The sequence below is a fragment of the Hoplias malabaricus genome, chromosome 11 (assembly GCF_029633855.1).
Source record: "Hoplias malabaricus isolate fHopMal1 chromosome 11, fHopMal1.hap1, whole genome shotgun sequence".
NCBI classification, from domain to species: Eukaryota; Metazoa; Chordata; class Actinopteri; order Characiformes; family Erythrinidae; genus Hoplias; species Hoplias malabaricus.
Window position 1 is genome coordinate 17855611 of NC_089810.1, and position 17668 is coordinate 17873278.

The following is a 17668-nucleotide window of genomic DNA, read 5'->3' on the forward strand; positions in this document are numbered from 1 at the left end:
CTGCCATCACTGGTATAACAGCTGTACAGACTAGAGATGTGCTGTTCGATTGGTCTGTGATCGGAATTGTCTGGTCATCCACATGATCTGCCATAACCTGTGACTGCCCAATAAGTCTTATAACTGATTCTGTATCGGTCACATTGTCCACCCCACAAGAGTGACAGCAGCACAAATACATCTACTACCACCAAAGTTTCACAATGAGTGAAGAAAACATGCTCACTGTTTCTTTTCCATGAGGACAAGGAGATATATTTGTTTACTTTGTATTAGAACTTCCGCTGAGACAGTGGATCTTTTGATATAGATTACGACCACACAAGCATACACACTTTCTGGACTCTAAATTCAGCAAATGTTAAAGGTGACAGAGTGCTGCAGTAGCATGACTGGGGACGTAACAGTAAATACAGAAGGAAGAGTAGTAGTCACAGTTGTCAAATCAGCAGCTCTCATTTGCTTCTAGCATTAAATGCGTCACTAGTCATGGCCATTATAGCCCCTAGGACTTTTTTCCCTGCCACATTAAAAATGTGTACGACTGTGCGCAAACACTGATTTTATTTATAACAGAAACTTTTTGTTTTAAAGCACTTTCACTCTGTGGTTATTTTAATTCAGTTAGCCATCTCCTGAATTTAGAGACATTTCCTCTTCAGTAATCTGAAAAAGCAAAAATAAGTCACTATTTCACACCGACAGAGAAGGAATAGAGCAATATCCTATAACACTGTAACTGGTGAGATGCCACCCTATGTCCAATCACATTACAGTACCAACCCTCTGGGTTGCCAGGTGCACAAACATAGTATCTTGCAGCTATGAAATGAACAAGTGACCGAAGAAAATTATTTTACCAGATCCAAACAGCCTCAGTGCCCTTCTAAAAAATCTCCAAGACCAGAGGGGGTATAAAACGAGAGGAAATATTGGCCATGCACTTAAAAAAATAAGAGTAGATTAGAAACTGCGAAGCCATGAAGACATATCCAGAGTTGGCTATAATTTTCCACTGAACTCAAAAAAATAGAAGTAGACACCTATGTACAGATTAACGTTAACCCTCTGGAGTCGGACATGTAAAGGCGTTATTGAACAGATTGTCTATGAATTGTAGAAGACAGGGAGATGATACAGAGCTGGAGACAGGGAGAGGACACTAATCTCCAGTTCCCATCGTGTTCAGGTTGAATTAGGTTTTGTGCCTTATGATGGCCAGGCCTCAGAGATGACCCTAGTGCTGTCAAAGTTCGTTAATGTCATGCCTGCAGCCCGGGCGGGAATTCTCGCTCGCTGCCAGACTATCTGAGGTCAACGGACCCTAGAGCCTTTTACCCTGCCAGGCAGTAAGGTTAGTGCGGCAGCATGCACGGCTGTAAGACTCTTACCATAATTACTGTAGAGAAAGTGTTCGCTACAAGACCAGAGAAGAGGTTCAGTGTTAGGAGGGAAAACTGACATCACTGCTTTGGGTTTTAGCTGCTAGTGAATGGAGCAAGCCAGGCAGAGAGCTTGAGGTCAACACAGTGCAGTCAGAGGGTGAAATCACACATACCTGACGTGTGAAAGACTTATGTAATGAGAGGGCGGGTGCTACTTTTATGTTTATGATGCTATTTAAAGCTGAAACAAAATGACAAAATGAACAGATTCCTTTTCTATTGGTCACAGGGCTAAAATCCCCATCTAAACATTTCTTTAGGACCAAACAAAATAACTGATTGGTTTACCTGCCCATCATCGTAGCCACTGCCATCCGTTTTTTCCACCAAGATTTATCTAGTGTAAATCAGTCATGAACATTACTGACATGTTGCGGTAAAGTGACATTTCCCCGGTTCCTTATGTAAATCCTGTCAGAATAGGGCTTAAGTGTGTTATCATTCCTAAGTAGAATAGCTATAAACGTATCATTTCTAAAAAGGTAAAATAAAAAACTATCAAAAACAATGAAAAATACATAGAACAGTGAATAAGCAGCTAACCCCATTTTACCCCTTAACCCTAACCACCTGCGTAGAAGTAGGGGGTCTCAATTCTTGTCGGCAAGGGAAGGGCAGAGGGGGAAGGCTATATACCACTTTAAACAGGTTAAGGGCACACGTCAAATGAATTCAAACAAAGCTATGAATGCCTTGTGAGTCAGAGGCAAGATGGCAGTACACGTAACCAAAGAAAGCCAAAAATCAGTATTTTCCCATTAAATAACTTATGATAATATAATGAATCAGCTTCATGTAATTTTAAATCATTATGTCCCTTAATTTTATAAAAGAATAAAAACAATATTTGGCCGATATCTGAGAATTTCCAGTTCCACCTTAAATAGTAAAGCAATCACATTCTAACACCTGTGGCTACTGCAAATTTTAAGGAAGAACAAGAATATTTATTAAAAAAAATCATTAGTGATATTTCAGGCAGTTGAAGAGTCTTCCCACTTCTTAGTGGAAAGTTATAACTAATACACCTTGTACCTTAGGAGAAAGATAAAACTGAAACAAGGAGTAGAGGTAAAATGGCGTTTAACCAAAGTCTCAGAGAACAAAGAGTTAAAAATATTACAAACACTACAGGCCAAATGCATCCTACTAAAGAGTGTGAGCAGAGAAAAATGAATGAAATGCCCTCTACTATGCAGGTCATGTTCTAGACAATCCCTCTGTGCATGACTCATTAAAACATTATCCAGTTTTATATTGCATTCCAAAGATAACATTCATTCATATTACTACTGGATGTACAGCCAAAGAATAGAAAACAGACAGGCAGAAGAATGAACATTATTTTGATTCCTCAGCTATGTTTTCTCTCTATAATGTTTGTTGACAAACACAGCTGATTAGGTTAAAAACTGTAAAGTACCCTTTTGAGGGTAGTGCCTATGTTATCACAACCAAACATATGGAGTACCCAGTTTACATTGAGAATGTTGGCAGAACACATTAAGCATGCACTGAACAGTTGAAGAGAGCATTTGTACGTGTAAACTGTATCTCTACAATCACATGATTAAATTACTGGAAAGCAAGCACAGCTCAGTTTCCCCTGATGCTTTATGTCTGCTCCTAGAGAAACCGATTATTCTGCCCATAAATTATCTTGATTGGGCATCACTATCTAAAACCATTTAAAAGAACTGAAGTGAATACTTCTAAATGTAGTTAAAAACACATCCTTATTTTTTTTTACTGTTTCTTGTGCTCTGCATCCACAATTACCAAGCTATTTTTATAGATATTGCACTGCTTGTCATAAAAATTAGATATAACATGTGTCAGCAGCTTGAGTGCAAGGACACTTCCTTTATAATTACACCATCTTGCTGTATATCTGTGTTCCTCAGATTTTCAGAATCAGCAGATTTACTCACTAAGGCTGCCTGACAACATTATTAGTGTTTGGAGATAAGACTGAGAGCGACTTTAGTTTGAAAAATATCACCTTCCTGTTTAACAAAATATTCATCTATCATGTCACACCCAGATTTTGCTTGTGCTGTCACCTTTATTTCCCTGCTGCAGGTTATCTCTGTAGATAACCTGGCTCAGATAAATGAATGCTGCAAATGTTTTACATCCCAATTCATCACTGAAAGGTAATGATTTTCCCTACCTCATCACTAGAAAGCATGACACCAATTGGTCTTTAAAAGGACACATGACTCATGTTGTCCGTATTTTGCAGGAACATTAAATTCTAAGGTCCATTACTAACCCTCACATGTTGATGGCTGGATCCATCTCCCACTCTCTCTTAATGGCAATGGAGTGATGAGTTGGTCATTCACATTCACACACCATTAAGCTCTGATTTGCTGCGAGATGACAGCAAGGCCAGGTGGCAGGTGTCCTGAGGTCATCGTCATGACAATCATTTGCTGACTCTCAGCCATCCCCGCCCTGGCCTTGAACATAGCCTGTGAAGCACAATCGTTGTCTGAAATTAGAAATGTATGCATTGTTTATCTGAAGGTCAATGTATTCAAACATGTCCAAAATTGTTTTTTTGGGCCATTTTTGCTAGTGCTGTCACAATAACTGCAATACGGTAATACAGCCAACCACAAGGAACAGCAAGAACCCAATTACCAATGTTCTCCCTTTCATTACACACACGTGAAAAAACAAGAATGATAAATTATCTTTTTATAATTTAAAAAAAATATATATGAATAAATATAAAATGAGGAGTGTAATTTTCCCCAACTCTTGGCATCTGAAGGGCCAAGTGTCAATCTTACAAAACGGACACAATGGCAGCAAACCTAGTCACAAAACCAAATGCAACTTCAACAGTTTAGGAGCATTTCAGTTTTCAACCAAATGAAAAGGGAGAGCCAGGCAATTCAGATGAGGCATGAGTCATGGAGCAGAAGGCCATGAATTTCATTCATTCATTCATTCATTATCTGTAACCGCTTATCCAGTTCAGGGTCGCGGTGGGTCCAGAGTCTACCTGAAATCATTGGGCACAAGGCAGGAATACATCCTTGAGGGGGCAGGCCATGAAGTTAATTTGTGCAATTAAGAGCCACTGGAAGGGGGCACCTGTTGTAGCTCACTGCTGATGTCTGTCTGAAAAAAGGTGGGGGAAAATAAACAAGCCCAGTAGCCCACCACGGTCGTGAATTTAGCTCTGAGTTTGGGCTAAAAGGAATGAGTTTGAAAACACTTAGAAGACACTTCCCTCAACTTTAAGCTCACAGGTATAAGGCTTTATCCTCTATGTATGTTTTGAGAATCAGTTTGCCGGAAAATCTGCTATGGGGTGCCTGTTAGGTGGCCAGATATGCTTCTAAACAGTGTATTTTTAAATCGTTTCTGTTCCTCCAGCACCAGTCACTGAAATTTGCTTTCTCAAATGCTTTATCGTCCATACTTGTGTCTATCTGCTGAGCTTCCCAGCACTGAAAACCCTTCATTTGACCCACATTCTCAAATATGAGGCTCATGCGGCCCAATAGTGCCCAATGACTCAAGTTTGATTATTTGTTAAAGTTTAACCTAAATGCTGTGCTTACTTGGCTCCTAAACTGGACTGCTTAAAACAGGAAATTTTATGCCTTCCATTGCCCAAGCATCACACTTTGTTCCACACTTTGCTTCTTATTAAAAATTATAATAATAAATATATTTTAAAAAATGCATTTGAATGAGCTCTTGCAAATCAGGAACAAATCCACAGGCATTTATCCTTCTGAGAGTGAATAGAGGGATAGTCATATGACCCAAACTCTTAGAAGGAGCTCATGTCAAGAATAAAAGCCTTTCTGGGCAGGTTCCCATGCTTTTAGCAGAATCGTGCAGGACAAATGTACAGTACTGTGCAAATGTCTTAGGCACCTAAAATAATCATTTTAGCTCATTTTCTTTAAAGTGTGGTGCTTGTATGAATTATATAAAACAAATATAAAAAATTATAATTTGTTTTTGTAAGTGGTAGACATGTGGGTGAGTGTAAAGGCCAAAGATTTTTCAGTACACTTGTTTTACAATAATGAAGTATTTATTAACCGGTAAAACTAAGGATTGCCTGATGATCACAAATAAAACTGGACCGTCAAGAGGAGAGATGTGGAAAGGGTAAAACAACACTTTACAGTAATAATGTTATTTGTTTTTGTTTTTTTGTAATATTAGTTATTTTGAGCAAACTCTACTCAGATAAATAGATAGATTTCAATTGGATTTCAATTGCTCAGGTGCCTTAAACGTTTTCACAGTAATATGTAACTCAGCCTTTAAATGGCATTGTCCATTTATTGCCTGGCTCCAAGTTCCAGTAAGTGAGCAACAAATGGAAGGAAATGGAAGGATACATGGAAGGAAAATAATGTGTGGATCTTAATGCAGGTCAATAAAATATCGATATTAACAGAGAACCGTTGGTTTTTTACTTTTCTGTCGAGATTTTGAAGGTTTTTTTGCTGGGAATCCTCAGTCCGAGCGCTTCCTTATATGGTGGTCATTTGAAATTCATGGGCGTGGATTATGGCAGTAGTATGTTAATTGTAAAGAAATGTGCATGCATTTGCGGACATCTGGTATTCACTAACACACGTTCAACTAAAAAAAACGTGTCTACACGTTCATGAATCTGTTTTTTAAATGTCAATTAACTCAAATTATGCACATGTTATGTTTTCTTGTGTTGTTTTTTTTTTTTCTCCTTTCAGGAGTGTGGCCCTCTGGGTTTAAATTTTGATCATTTAAACCCATTTGATCATTGCAATTTGGTTTTATTCACACTTTGCAGTGTCCAAATATTTTTGGGCAATTTGATGGGTAGACAGATTGCACTTTTAACATAGCATACTTGAAAAATGAAAATTATGGATTAATTATCCATAATATGTTTAAAAGCATTTAGCCTTCTATTAAATGGCCAGCTATAAAACGCTGCTGGAAAATTATACAGAACAAGAGTGGCCAACTCACCCACAATGGAAATGATGATTATAGTGACTGTAATTATGCTGAGATTAACTGTTGGCAATGATGATGCCATTTCCTTTTCATTGCTTTTCACACATGGACAACATAAGTGACCAGATCATATAGCAGCCTGGGAAAAGTCTTTTGACCATCACTGTGAAGTCACCCATCTCTCAGAGCTTTCAGTATGCTTTCATACAGTTTTCATACAGGATGATCCAGATGGCTGCCTCATGTCTGTGGGCTTTCAGGTTAACTGCTTTTCAGTACAAAGAGCTGTTGCTAGCTTTATCTCTTCCTGATAGGCTCAGTAGCATCCTGTACTTAACACATCTGTCCTCCCTCTGCTCTAATGATGCTGTTTCTGCAGTGTTCTGTCTGCAGTCCCCATGCACATCCCGCTGATTAAAACACTGCCAGTGCCACACACAAACACTGGTTCCACAGCTTCATGACAGAGTACTGAAGAGAAAGATGAAAGTAGGTTCATCACTCCCATCCATCTCTGATTAGACACATTTACGAGAGAGGGAATTCAGACACTCACTGCACTAGCTGATCGGCACGATGTAGGCTCTCGTTGCTGTACGCTTAGCACCATCCAGTGGATGGAACTTGACTTTGACCATTCACTACTCACCAGATCTCAACATGTCCTCTGTAGCAAAGCTAAACTAATTAGCTTGGCCTGCTCCCTGCACTGTCCAGCCCTAAAGGCCATTAAAACCCTCAAGCCACTCTACCACGCAGTTGGGATGTGCTGAACACAGTGGAACAGCCCAGTGCTCTAATCCACACCAGCCCCCAAAAGAGACTGCAGCCACACTCGTGCAAAATCAGCCCCCTTCTCTGGCCCTCCTCACCATAAAAGCGCAGCTTAACACCTCGACTTTATGAGCAAACATGCTGGAGAAACAGGTCAGCACTTTTTAAAAGTGGTTTTATTCAGCCCTTGGGAGCTGTCGGCTGTGGCTTTCAGGAAATGATGCATTCAGCACCCCCCAAATAAACCCCAAAATAGCCTCTTGCTATATAACATACTGAAATTGTTTTTCTTCAACAATGAGCCTCTTGGATCATAAACTAATCTTTGAGTTCAAAAGAAATTGGCAGGTAAGATCCAAATATAACACCATACACTGCATTCCAATTTATAGTCCTGCAAAAGTAATGTGCACTAGGGCTGTTAGAGGCTTGGATTATAACTAAAGCTCTAACATACTTAACACTTGCCTATTCAAGTGCTGAGAAGACAAGAAGAGAGAGAGGTAAAATATGCCTTTCCAACAGAAAAGTCACTCCAATGAGCCACACATCATAAAAGATCTATGGAAAAAAAAATCTATAAAATTTCTCACTGCTAGACTCAGGACTTATGTAAAATCAGTCATTATTGTGTAGTGAGAGACCAAAAACAAAAGAGAAAGGAGGTTGTATGGTGTCATAAATTGCATTTATATGAGCCCCACACAATTGTCCTCTAGAGAAAACTATCATAGAACCAACCTAAGCCAAGCAATATATTATGACCATAGAGTAATGAGGTGGAAAATGCCACCAACAATTTCTAGAGCTGTAATTTTCAGAGCTCAATCTTTTTAATATTAGGGATGTATACATTTTTTTTTAAATGTCTAATTCTAACACTATTTTAATAAGCAGATATTGGCTAATATGCAAAATAATGGCAAGACATAGGGTTGTGCGGTATAACGATAATACCGTATACTGCGATATTTAAAAATGTGGAAGGTATCTCAAAATGAAGGAAGTATGACGTACACATGTACAATGACGTGTGTGCACTCTGTCAAATTTCTGTTCTGTGCCTTTAAGAATATGGCCAAACATTTTTGTGCATTTAAGTGAGCCACAAGGAGAGGGCGCTGTGGGAACTCACTGACTGGAGATTTGAAAACGGGGAGAAAAACAAACACAGTAGCCAACTGCAGTTGTGAGTTTGTGTTAAGACAGGAAGAAAGATAAAAACAGTATATGAATAAATGTACTTATAAATGTATTTAGTCAGGCCCAGGCTGAGGATGTTTTCTTTGGAAGCAAGTCATATTAAGACAATTTTTACAAGAACTACGGTGAGAAATTGATCAAAGTTTAAGTTCTATCTAATACAAATATGCACAAAAAAAAAAATCAATGTGCGAATCTGGAGGGATTTTGAGGTCCTTAATCACTTTGGGCTAACACAATTACACATTCGAAACACAGATCTAGTCACCCACTGTAGGGATAAGATGGATTTAGCCTGGCCCAAAATGATTTTCTACTTTAATTTTGACTGGAAACTTGGCATATTGTCCAATAGTGCACATAATTAAATGAACATGAGGCTGAGATTCTGAAGGGAACTTGAAGCCTTAATCACTTTGGGCAAGCACAATTCTCCTCTTACAAGGACAACATGGATTTTGCCTGGCCCAAAATTATTTTATACTTTAAATTTAACTGAACATTTGGCATATTGAGGAATTGTGCAGATAATTAAATGCATGCAAGATAGAGATTTGAGATGCTTAATAACCTTGGGCCAGCACAAATGCACATCTCAAGTACAGTCTTTGTTTCCCATTATAAAGACAAACTTGTTTCAGCTTGTCCCAAGTGGACTTAATACCTTAAAATAACTAGCAACCTAGTACATACAGCAGCAATACACACAGGTAAAATCTTAAAGTAAAGGTGGAGAGTCAAAGGTCAAAGGTATTATTTATGTCCGTCCACAAAAATGACAAGTAGAAGTCCAGTCTGCTATTGTTTCTCAACTTATTTTAGATTTTACGTCATTGATGTAATACTTGAGAATACTAGAGATGTCCCGATCCAAACTCAAAGATCGTATCGGGGCTGATCATAGCATTATTGTACTGATTTGGATTTATGGAGCTGAATCTTAAGTCAGATCCTCCATTCCCACTAGGCGGCAAGCTCACGCTCCCTCCTTCTGTAGCACGTTTTGTAAATGTTGTGATCTGACTCTGCTGGCCACTGTATTGGACAAACTTGGGCTGGAGCGTGGGGGGATATGACGCCAACCGACCTCTATCTGGACACCAAATGCAGTGTTGTGTTTTGGACCCCGAAGTGTTTTATCATATATTTTTAAGGTAAGACTCTTAAGACCATGATTTCTTTGAGACACGCTCCTCTCCCTCAGCCAGAGGTCCACGACTCCTAAACAGAGAATGTGCTTCTCATTGGTCATCACTTTTATTAAGCCAATCAGTAGCCAAAGCTAGCTGTCTATCAATTAGTGCTGCAGCCAATGGAGTCACAGCCCCGCCTACAGGTGTATGTAGCTGTGCTGAGAGGATGAGGTCAGTGCTGAAAAATGTATTTTAGCACAGTGTCTTGAAGAAACTAGATTTAATTATTCCCTCAACACATCTAACGCTGACTGAATTTTTCAATCAAATTATGAATACATAAAAAATATCTTATATAAGATTAAATATAATATAAAGTATTTATGAGCTGTTTATGAAGACAATATTTGTTTACTTTGTTATTTGTATTTGTTATATGTTTAATTAAGAGTTCTTTAAGTATTATTAATAATGGTTCTATTTGTACATCTATTTGAATACTCAAAGGGCTATTTTCAGTTCAGAGAAAATGTCTTGGAGTTGTTTGAAGTTCAGTGTGTCCGGCTCTATCTGCCACGCTACTGCTGACTACTTCTTTTCTTCAATGTATTTGTTTACACTTTGTTCGCAGGATGTCCATCTACTCTTAGTTCCTCCAACATGTTGTGTATAGTGCCTATAACCCAATTAAAGATAAATAAATAAATATAATGAAAATGTTCTCCTCATGTCTGCGTGGGTATCCTCCGGGTGCTCTGGTGTCCTTCCACGGTCCAAAAACACACGTTGGTGCATGGATTGTCCGTAGGTGTGAATGAATAATGAAAATATGGAGATCATATTCTAATTTTTGTCATGGGTTCAACTGGAGTTTTTTCATCTTGCTTGCTTTTCTTTTTCTCTTAAAATTTTTGTTTGTTAATATTTTTTCTGAGTGGTTTCAATGGAATTTTCAAAATTTCAATATTCATCTTAAAATACCTACTCAATACTTATTTAATACTTATAACTACTGAATAACACACCTCTCAATGGCTCCACACCTGATTTTATTTCACTCTCACCACATTCCTCATGGATCCTTCTAAACCTGTTGACGCTGCAATGTTATTATATAAATACACTTAATGTATATATGAAGCATGCTGAAACTAAAATTAAAACTTAGCCTATGTACTCTTGAATAATTTGGTTTTTATTGAAGGACAAAAATGGTATTAAAAGTATTAAAACTGTTGTTGCTTTTAGTTCTTGGTTCTCAAAAGTAGGGAAACTCAAGAGATGACTGAATGGCTGATTGGCAAAAAAAAAAAAAAGTGCACTGCAATCTGCGCTTCCTACCTGAGATTGTGGGAGTCTTCATGAAAGCGATTTGAGATGTGCACAATTGCTCAATATGCCATGTTTCCAGTTAAAATTAAACTATAAGATCATTTCGGGCCACGCTAAATCCATCTCATCCCTACAGTGGGAGATTAGATCTGTTTTTAGGAGGTGTATTTGTGCTTGCTCAAAGTGATTAAGGACCTCAAATTCCCTCCAGAATCTTAGCCTCACATTCATTTTATTCATTCACCATTGCTCAATATTCCATGTTTCCAGTCAAAATTAAAGTGTAAAATTATTTTGGGCCAGGCTAAATCCATCTAGTCCCTACAGTGGGAGACTAGATCTGTGTTTAGAATTTGTATTTGTGCTGGTCCAAAGTGATTAAGGACTTCAAATTCCCTCCAGAATCTCAGCCTAACATTCATTTAATTATGTGCCATATGCCATGTTTCCTGATAAAATAAATGCACAAAATCATTTTGGGCCAGGCTAAATCCATCTTATCCCATAATACAATTTTTTTTAAGTGGTGCATTAGTTTTGTATTTAGGATGAGAATTGTCCAAACCTGATAGTATGTTTAATACAGTCCGTCTGTTTAATATTTAAATATCTATTTAACATACCTGCTATTTCTGTTTTTTTAACTGGTCAACTTAAAATAAATAAAAATTCATTCATCTTTATATGCCATACAATATATTATTATATAATGTATAAAAATACTTTAAAGTATTTTAAACTGCAGAGACCTTTAGTATCAAAACAACAAACTAAACAGCAAATGAGTAAAGGAAGAAAGATAAGATTTTGTACCTGTTTTTGGCTTGTTTTTTGTGATGTGAGAGTAAACAGTTCATTAGTTTCTGTATTTGGTGCTATTCATTTGTCCATGAACCGTTAAAAACAATGTGCGCAACATTATGTGCACATCGAACAGTCCCTTTCGTTCACCGCAGCTCACTGAATCTGGATCTGCGAATAAAGAGGCTGTGAATAAGGAGCCAAACGAATCAAGAGCTGCGAATAAGGAACCAACTTCAGCGTCGTCTTCTAAACAGTGTAGAATAATCTTACTTCACTTATTTTTTAACGTTTCTCTTCCTCCAAAACCAGTCACTTAATTTTTTTTTAATCATCAATGTGTGTTGGTGTGCACTGTTTGGCTGTGCTGAGCTAAACTGCACAGCACAAACACTCATAAAACCCTTCACTCTACTTTGTGCTCACAGATATAAGGCTCAGTGAAGCTTGACAGTGCACCCCAACCCTCCCCACGGTAATACAGTATACCGCGATAAACTTGAAACTGTATGTCAGTATTATAAACGTGGATACTGCCCATGCCTAGCAAGACTTTCACATTTTTTTTTGTCTGCTTTCATCAATATCCACTATTAAATTTTACTGGTTCTAAACAAGACTTCTTATGAGTACAGGCATAAGTGAGGCAACACATCAAATGACACCCATTTTGAAGCAATCCCCAAACGTGAGACAGTACAATAGCCAAATTACCTCAAATAATTTACTATAATTAAGGAATCAACTAAAAATCTAATGTTTCTTAGCTAAAAAGTCTAGATTAAATTACATGTTTCACTGGGTTTTATTAAAATTAATTTGTGCTTAAAAAAAATAAAAAATTACATATGAAAACACCTATACACATACACCTAAATTCATTATGTCTGTAAAGGAAGGTGGCAAGGGGAGGTGGTGTTTCCCACAGAGGGAGGAAAGACGATTCTCCAGTATTTTGTGAAATCGATGTAAAGAAAGCCCAGTTTCAGCTGACGTATGCAATAACTAGAGATTAACTTTATTACAAAAAAGGGCTTCTAGCGATGCACTCACTACCTTAATGCTAAGCCTGAGGAATGGGTGTAATCAAATAAAATGTTGACTGCTTTATAAAACCCATGTATCTCTCATAATATACACAGGATCGTGTTATTAGAATCTTAAAGTGTAACACTGGTGGTACTCCAGCCAATCCAACCACACAGCAACCGAGAGAAAACACTTAGAATCAATGTCCAACAGTAAAATGTGCGCTAATGCAGCTAATGTTAGCAGGCACTACCACTGGCCCTCGTTCATCAGTAATTCTAAAAAAACCCTTATTCTAAGTGGCTAACAAAGTATCAAATATAACAGATGAACTACAGTCAATGAATGCAGAATTACAATGAGCACTTACATTGGAAATGGAGCTAATAACATGGACAAAAATTGTGTGAACTAGATTTATGAATATTATTTACATTAACATTATGCATGAATGTCATTGCTGACATTCCAAGCACAAGGGAGTCATTAGAATTTCAGCAGGGAAAGGGGAACGGTTTCCTAATTATTTCAGTGAAATAATAACCCAGATGTTTCTTTCAGTTAAATAGAACAGATTTTTTGGAAACACATTATTACATAGCCTTGCTGGTGACATTCCATCATAAGAAATTAAGTTGTGCTAAGCACTAAAGACGCGTAAACAACTTGATAAGGCATGTGAACCGCAGTAAAGCTGGCTCAGCATTCGATATTTGCCAGACATTCACCCACAAATATCCTGGTTATTTAAAAAAATTTAAACACCAAACGACTATTTCAATGCAATTACCACAGATTGTGAACTTATTCACACACACATTAGCGTTCAATGTTTTACTGCTATAAGATATGAAAATATCATTATCCGAGTTATTTCTGGCCAAGAAGCGCTTTAGCGACGCAACATCTTTGCAAATAAATGTCCTGGGTATAAGGCATTTAAATACGTAAACCCGGTAACACACTTCTGATAGCTAATTACACATCAGCTTTCCTATGTGTTGCATGTAAACATTTTAACAAATTTGTGAAAATTTGATTTCCTATATTTTCTATTTCTGGACTAGGAAAGATGGGGATCATAATTAAGTCTTAGAACTGCACATTTTATTTAGGTTGGTTGTAGATTCTCTAAAATATATAATTTTGAACATAAAATGATGCACTATCCTACAGGAACTGCTATTTAACTATTTACATGAACACACACAGGGACATATTACACATCAGTGCAGTGTGGACTGTGCCAGTCCTGTCCAGTTTAAGAGAATGTCTCCCATTCTTCTGGTGTCATTGCCAGACATTTTTGGGTGAATGCCTGGTGAATATCAAACACTGAGCCAAATTTACTGCAGTTGGGAACGAGACCTTATAGGACAAGGAAAAAAGATATTCTACTTGTAGCGTTGCCAAACTTTATAAATATTTCATTTCTATGTATGATTAAGCCGTTTAATGGGCTTATTTTTATTATGAAAGGACATCACCAGCAGAGCTCCATATATTTGTGACTATTAGGCTTCTGCAACGAATCCACTTAAAGTCAACCTTAGCTATCGCTAACTAGCTAGCACTATATCTTTAAAGAATTGTATTAGCTAGACAAGTTTCCCGCCTAATGATCGATGCTATTTTAAATTACTCAATTAGCTATCACACTACTTATTATTAGTTTCCAAATTCGCTTAATTAGCATCTAATATACAAGCTGCCCTTAGCGGCTTAGTGATACCTCTACATGTGTCGCAGATAAAGACAGTCCTCCTCTATGGAGTCAAAAAAAGGGTCAATTAGATTTTGAGTTTGTAAAACAATACTCACAAGTGTAACAGACAACTACAGCAGTTACAACTACATACACGTAAAACTATAATCCACAAATGTATTGGAATGCAAAAACTTAAAACAACAACAACGATAATTTAAATTCAAAAATGTGAAAAAAAGATTTGCATTTGTAAATCAAGTGTCCTGAATGTGTGAATCAGTACCTTCTCAAACTGCTTAAAATGTGCAAGAGCAAACCTTCTTAAAGGCTAAGCACCAGCGATATGAAAGTGTCAAACAAATAAATACAGTGGAATTTGAGTTCCTAACTTGTGTTTGTTGATGATCAGAAAACATGTTATTTCTTACTGATTGAAGGAATAAGGTTTAAAAGACCGTTGATGCCCCCCCCAACGGTTTTCGGAAACTCTAATAGGCGTCTTGACTGTGACGTAGATGGTGGACAACAACTCTAGAAGTTACACTTAATTTAATGCAAAATGACAAAAAGGTGTGTTGTTTTTGGCTGCAATCATTCAATGTACAGTGGGACACCTGTGCACAAATAGCCCAAATATCCCAAAATATCCAGAAAATTGACTCAATTTTTCAACTTTAAACGGGCACTTTGGAAAGGACCATCCGCTCACTCCGTTATCTGTAGCTCATTTCACTGGCGCTTTTCCAACAATATGGGCATGTAAGGACACCAACGAAAGGTGTTCAAGAGCCTCTGTAACATGGAGGTAAACAGGGTAAGGACACTCACTTCGCCTGTTTTAGTTGGTATTAGTTAACGTTAGCTTGACTCGCTAAACTCGGTGGCTCAGATTATACTCGGCTACGTAGCTGCATTACGGAGGTTTATAGTGTCGGATGAATTCGAGTTCGACTTCGATCACATTTACAAGAATAACGGTACCTCTACATTTGAGTTTAGCTCATTGCTAGACTATTGTCATGAATAATGTTAGTTATTTAGCTAGTGATAGCTAGATACTGTCGTAACAGTCAGTCATAACAGTGTTTTACCGCAGCGTTGTTCAGCTGTTGTCCACCAGTGACGTCACGGTTCCGTTCAAGAATTTCAAAATATCCAGCTCTGACGTTTGTGCTCCATGACTTTTGTGCGTGAACTGAGTTCTGCGCATGCTCTCTGAGTTTTGTGCGCGAGTTCTCTGAGTTTTGTGTGCGAGCTGCACGAGTTCTGTGCGCGAGCACTCCCGAGTTATGGGCGTCTGATCCCTGAGTTTTGCGAGCATTTTTTTTGCACAAACATCTCGCGTGGGTAGGTTTTCTCAGGGGTGCCTTCCCATTGGCTAATGAGTTTTTGAGTGACAACTCAGTGCACTGACATTGTTCACGACTCAACTGCAGCGAGCGTGTTATTTAGCTTTTGGACTCAGCATGTGCCGAATATCATGAACGTTGCTGAATAGCTGTCATAGAATTTCCCCTTTCCTAATATTTAAACATGTAGCCCTTTTTTTTTGCTTAAACTGCATACAAGCTGAACATTTTACATTTTTTGTCCTTCACCTGTTCATGTTTGTTAACATTAATAATACTTATTATTGTAATTATTGCTGATAATGATTATTTTTTTGTAATGTGAATCATTCACATTTCCTCACAAAATATGAAAATTACAATGGACTTTGCAGAAGTTAAATACAAGTTTATTAAATTTGCATTCATTAAAGGATCTCTCTTACTCCTTATTGTCATGTTTCTCTTTTCTCTGACCTCATGTAACACAAAATGCACATATGAAATTTGTTAAAAACATCATCAAAATAAAACCTGAGCATTTAAATCATAATAGCCGTTGTGGAATAGGCTCAGTAAGTTAGTACACAGGATTCTGAACAGGAGCTCAAGCACTCATATAAAAATATTTTACAAATAAACCGAAATAAATGCTCATTTATTCTGTTTTATCCTGAGTAAACAGACGTCACTGTGCATTTACCTCTTATCAGTACGAGAGACAAACAGGTTTGTTTTCACAGTAAATTTTTTAGACTAAACTACCAATATCTATATTGATATCGTCGGACTTTGTTGGTATTTCAGCGTTTTAAAACAGTAAATCACAGTGTTGGTGTTTATGTAAAATCCCCACCGTGTCTCTCCACTGCTGAGCTGCAACGTGGAGTACGCATGCGCAGTGCAAAATAGCTTGGACACCGAGTTGTCACTTAAAAACTCATTAGCCAATAGTAAGACACCCCTAAGAAAGCCCGCCTACGCGAGAGGTTTGTGCTAGTGATGGGAATTTCGGCTCTTTTTGGGGAGCCGGCTCTTTTGGCTCGGTTCTTCATAAAGAGCCGGCTCTTTCGGCTCCTAAATGGCTCTGTTTTACCACTTATTTCCACTGGTACAGAACAATATTACCTACATTTTACATGACTATATGGACAAACTATTATTGTTCAATATTATAAATAATAAATAATGTTGCAATGGCCAATTGTTTTATGGCTGTCTTGTAATAACTCACTGATTGCACTCACACATTCAATTGTATAAATAACTGGATTTTTATTTAAACACCTTAATAAAAAATCACTTATAAACTCTGAAATATAGCCAATGGAACCCAAAAGGTAGGTATTACAAAACAGCTTATTAAATTAAATAGTCATCGATTTCTGGGTAATAAAATAAACAAATACTCTGCAAAGTGCAAAACAGAAGCATTCAACGGTAGTGATTAAAACAACCACAACTGTCAACAAACATTTAACTGATTAATCATTTTCTTCAACTATTTTTTTTGGAAAACAGATTGGCATTCGGGAAAACCAAGTGTCTCAGCTCGGAGGGTTGGAGGGTTGGAGCTTGCTTGTTCTTCTCTGATTGGATGAATGACAAGCCTTAGAAAAAAAATGGCTCGGTCTTAGACGGGAACCCGCTCTCATCGTTCACTTACAAGAGCCGGCTCTTTGAACCGGTTCGTTCGCGACCGACACATCACTAGTTTGTGCCAAAACTGCTCACAAAACTATGGATCAGGCGCACAAAACTGAGAGAGCACGCGCACAGAACCCAGAGAGCACGGGCAGAACTCGAAGCACTCGCTCACAAAACTGAAAGAGCTATGCTGCTTCAAAAGTCATGGAGCACAAACGTCAGACCTGGATATTTTGTTTGCAAGTTATAAGTTTTATGTTTGATATTCTTTTTGGCACAAAT

The 17668-nt window shown here is 37.7% G+C and overlaps 1 long non-coding RNA gene across 1 annotated transcript in view; it reads right to left on the bottom strand.

Moving 5' to 3' along the window:
• The window catches only part of LOC136709231 (uncharacterized), a 75573-nt gene extending 71662 nt beyond the window's left edge, over positions 1 to 3911 (bottom strand). Inside the window, exon 1 of the long non-coding RNA XR_010804466.1 lies at positions 3721 to 3911. This is a non-coding gene — a long non-coding RNA (uncharacterized lncRNA). The remainder of the gene's footprint in view (positions 1 to 3720) is intronic.
• Between the last annotated feature and the right edge of the window lie 13757 nt (positions 3912 to 17668).